Source organism: Loxodonta africana, chromosome 14, assembly GCF_030014295.1.
Source record: "Loxodonta africana isolate mLoxAfr1 chromosome 14, mLoxAfr1.hap2, whole genome shotgun sequence".
Lineage (NCBI taxonomy): Eukaryota > Metazoa > Chordata > Mammalia > Proboscidea > Elephantidae > Loxodonta > Loxodonta africana.
Window position 1 is genome coordinate 1,754,713 of NC_087355.1, and position 4,303 is coordinate 1,759,015.

Sequence of the window (4,303 nt, forward strand, 5' to 3'; positions counted from 1 at the left end):
CTTGTCAAGGATTTCATTTTACTTGGATTCAGAATCAATGCCTATGGAAGCAGTGGTCAAGAAACCAAAAGACATATTGCATTGGGTAAATCTGCAAAAGACCTCTTTAAAGTGTTAAAAGGAAAGATGCTACTTTAAGGACTACAGTGAGCCTGATGCAAGCCATGGTGTTTTGAATGGCCTCATATTCATACAAAAGGTGGACAATGAATAAGAAAGACTGAAGAACAATTGATGTCTTTGAATTATGGTGTTGATGAAGAACATTGGATATATCGTGGACTGCCAGAAAAACAAACAAATCTGTCTGGGAAGAAGTACAGTCAGAATGCTCTTTAGAAGCAAGAATGGCTACACTACCTCTCACATAATTTGGACAGGTTACGAGAAGGGGCTAGTCCCTGGAGAAAGGCAGCATACTCGTTGCAATGGAGGGTCAGTGAAAAAGAGGAAGAACTTCACTGAGATAGATTGACACAGTGGCTGCAACAATGGGCTCAAGCATAATAACTGTTGTGAAGATAGCTCAGGACTGGGCAGTGTTTCGTTCTGCTATAAGCTGGAACTGACTTGACTGCAACTAACAACAACAATAAGTCAATAGTCTTCAGTCTTTTTTTTTTTTTTTTGAGGAAATAAAAATATGTATCAGTGAAAACATTCTGGCCTTTTTTTCCCTAGAAATACACTGAACTTTTCACTTAGCACAATAAATGTGAATCTTTGATGCTCATTCTTTAACTCAATATTTCATGAAGGCTTCCCAAATCACCTAAGGGATTCTCTTACGTAAAATTGCAAGAAAACAGCAGGTTTTATTAGAGCCACAAATTACAGACAGAATGCCTAATGGTGTAAAGATACATTGTTGTTGTTGTGTACCACTAACTGACAGATGCGTGGGGGTAAAGAAAAACACATATTCTGATTATCTCAAATTGTGCTTTCGACTCCATGTTTTACTAAAAAATTGACACAGAATTAAGAAAATATAAACTGGATCACCTTTTTCTCTCTAAATGCCAGAATTTACAACTTGGCTTTTATTTATGGTACTTATGGCAATGATTGGGGCCCTGGTGACACAGTGGTTAAGCATTTGGCTGCTAACCAAAAGGTTACACAGTGCTGAAATACTCATTCTTTGCAGGGTTCTGATTTCCACTACATGTACTAAGGATCCACAATATTGGAATTGTTTTTCTCACATAGGCAGTGCTTTCCTTCACTCTATGGGAGAGCTCACCACAGCAATAACAATACTAATAACTCTCTAAGTCTTTAAGTTTTTCAAGGCAATTTCCAGCATCTAAAGTCTTTTTCTTAAAGTAATTTAATTTTCATCATACCCGGGTGAGATAACAAAATTGATATCATCTGTGTTTCTTTTGTATTTATATACCATTATAAGTAAGCAAGAAGAGAGAATGTTATCTTCATACTCTTGTTTTAAAATATTCTGCTTTCTGTTTGACAGGCATCTCGCTAGCTCTTCTAGACCTCTCCCACCCTTATCAGGACTCTGATCTGTACAGATTACTGGGCCAAGTGGCAGCAACAACAGAAAATGGGGTGCAGTGAGGGGTGAGGAGAGGTCAATTTTTCTCTGGTTTCCTCACTGAGGTCACCTTAGCTGGGCTGCAGCATAGGAGGCTGCATTTCCTCTCCGATGTCTCATAGATGAAGGGGATCACACTTTATATTAGTCCCTTTGGGGATAAATCCTCCTGGTTTGATGTGCCATCTATTTCTGTTGGGGCCCTGAAGGGCACATCTCCTTAAATTTTCCTCTGCTCTATCCTACCTCTAAAGGCTGCAGTTCTTCAGGCTTGTCCCTAGACACCCATCTCCTTGGCTCCCTTGATGAATTCATCCATTCTCATACGTATAAACCCATCTAGATGCTAACAACTTCTAAATGTGTATCTCCAGTTCAGATTCCTATGAACTCCAAACTCATATCTCCACCTACTGATTGGCATCTCCATGTAGAATACATTAACATGTCTTGATTCCCACCTATCCCATCACATAGAATGTGCTCCTACCCAAGTTATCACCAACTCAGTAAATTGAATTCACCCAGCTAGTTTGTCAAGTCAAAGACCTAGGAGACCCCCTTAATCCCTTCTTAATTATCACTTCTCAAATAAAGCCTATCAAGTCTTTTATATTCAACTCCAGTGATAAATTCTGAATATGTACAAATCTATGTTCCACAATCCTAGTCCAAGCTACAATTATGTGTAGCCTAGAACACTGTGGTGGCAGCAAATTAATGTGCCAGTGATAAAAAACAACAATAAAAGATCAATTATATGACTTGCTTGTTTAAAACCTACCTGGCTACTGCCTATCTCTTCAAACTCATCCAAGCTGCTGCCCCCTCCATGCCTAAACTCCAGGCCACAGCAGCCTCTTCCAATCCCACACTTGTGTGTGAGTTTTCTCTCCTACATGAAATGATCCCTCCTCTCCACCACTGCCTTTTTGTACAGCACTCATCCTTCTCTTTCTCTTCTGTTCTCAGTGTGAAGAGAGGTTTTCCAACGTACAGAGTGGGAAAAATTTTTTGGCTACAACATATCTGACAAGGGTCTAATTCCTAAAATCTACGAGATACTGCAACACCTCAACAACAAAAAGACAAGTAACCCAATTAAAAAAATGGACAAAGGATATGAACAGACAGTTCACCAAAGAAGACATTCAGGCAGCTAACAGACACACGAAGAAATGCTTACGATCATTAACCATTAAACCAAAAAGCCAAACCCATTGCTGTTGAGTCAATTCTGACTCAGAGTGACCCAATAGGACAGAGCAGAACTGCCCCATAGGGTTTCCAAGGACAGCCTGGTAGATTAGAACTGCAGGCCTTTAAGTTAGCAGCTGTAGCTCTTAATCACTACACCACCAGTGTTTCCCAGTAGCCATTAGAGAAATGTAAGTCGAAACTACAAGAGAAAAAAGGCCACATAAACCAGAGACTCCATCAGCCCAAGACCAGAAGAACTAGATGGTGCCCGGCTACTAACAATGACGGCCCTGACAGGGAACACAACAGAGAGTCCCTGATGGAGCAGGAAAAAAGTGTGGAACAGAATTCAAATTCACGTAAAAAGCCCAGACTTAATGTCTGATTGAGACTGGAGGAAACTTCGAAGCCATAACCCCCAACACTATGTTAGCCCAGAGCTAAACAATTCCCGAAGACCACTCTTCTGACAAAGATTAGACTGGACTATAAAACAAGATAATACTGGTAAAAAGAGTGTGCTTCTTAGTTCAAGCAGATACGTGAGACCAAAAAGGCGGGTCCTGTCTGGAGGCAGGGTGAGAAGACAGGAAGGGACAGGAGCTGGTTGGATAGACACAGGGAACTGGGGTGGAAAGGGGAGTGTTCTGTCACATTGTAGGGATTGCAACTAGTGTCATGTGGCAATATGTGTATAAAATTCAGTATGAGAAATGAACTTGAGCTGTGAACTTTCACCTAAAGTACAATTTAAAAAATAAGAAGAAAGAAAAAAATAGAGAGGTTTTCGTTTTCCACATTCTCATCAGACCTTTGCATCATTTAATACAAGAGCATCAAAAAATTTCTACTTTGGTGCTCGCTTCGGCAGCACGTATACTAAAATTGGAAAGATACAGAGAAGATTAGCATGGCCCCTGTGCAAGGATGACATGCAAATTCGTGAAGCATTCCGTATTTTTTGTGTGTGTGAGAGACTGACTTGATTTGTAAACTTTCACTTAAAGTAAAATAAAAATCATTAAAATTTTTTTTCCTACTTTGGGGTACTTCTCACAACCTGGTTATGGTCTTTCCTTGTAGAGTGGAAGATCTTTGAGGGCAAGAGTCCTGTGGCCTGCCTGCGTTTTGTTTTATTTTTCAGGGAACAGTGTAGTGTACAACACACGGTAAATGAACTAAGACACACAGTAAAAGTAAAAAGCTTACTATAAGAAAATAATGCTCGTCATGAAGACATTTAAGTCTAAAATAGCATTCCTGGCAGAAAACTTTTTCTGGACTCTGAAATCTTCTTGACACCAATCTCATTCTAACTATGCTAACAACACAACAGTTTCAGGTAACATATTTCCTGATACACATCCCTGCCCCTCCCTATGGTCAAAAATTGCCTCAAGGAATTAAGTGAATAGTACTAAAGATCCACACTTTCCAAGAACAGCTCTGCTACTTCCCGGTTACAGGAGCAAGGCCTCTCTGTGCCTCAGTCTTATCAGCAGTACAATGGACTAATTAGTCCTGCCTCTACAGGTTTATGAGAAC

The 4,303-nt window shown here is 40.0% G+C and overlaps 1 non-coding gene across 1 annotated transcript; it reads left to right on the forward strand.

Moving 5' to 3' along the window:
- The first annotated feature begins 3,613 nt into the window (after nt 1–3,613).
- Nucleotides 3,614–3,720, forward strand: LOC111748128 (U6 spliceosomal RNA). The gene has a single exon (XR_002784071.1). It is a non-coding gene; the product is annotated as a U6 spliceosomal RNA (small nuclear RNA).
- The last annotated feature ends 583 nt before the right edge of the window (nt 3,721–4,303 follow it).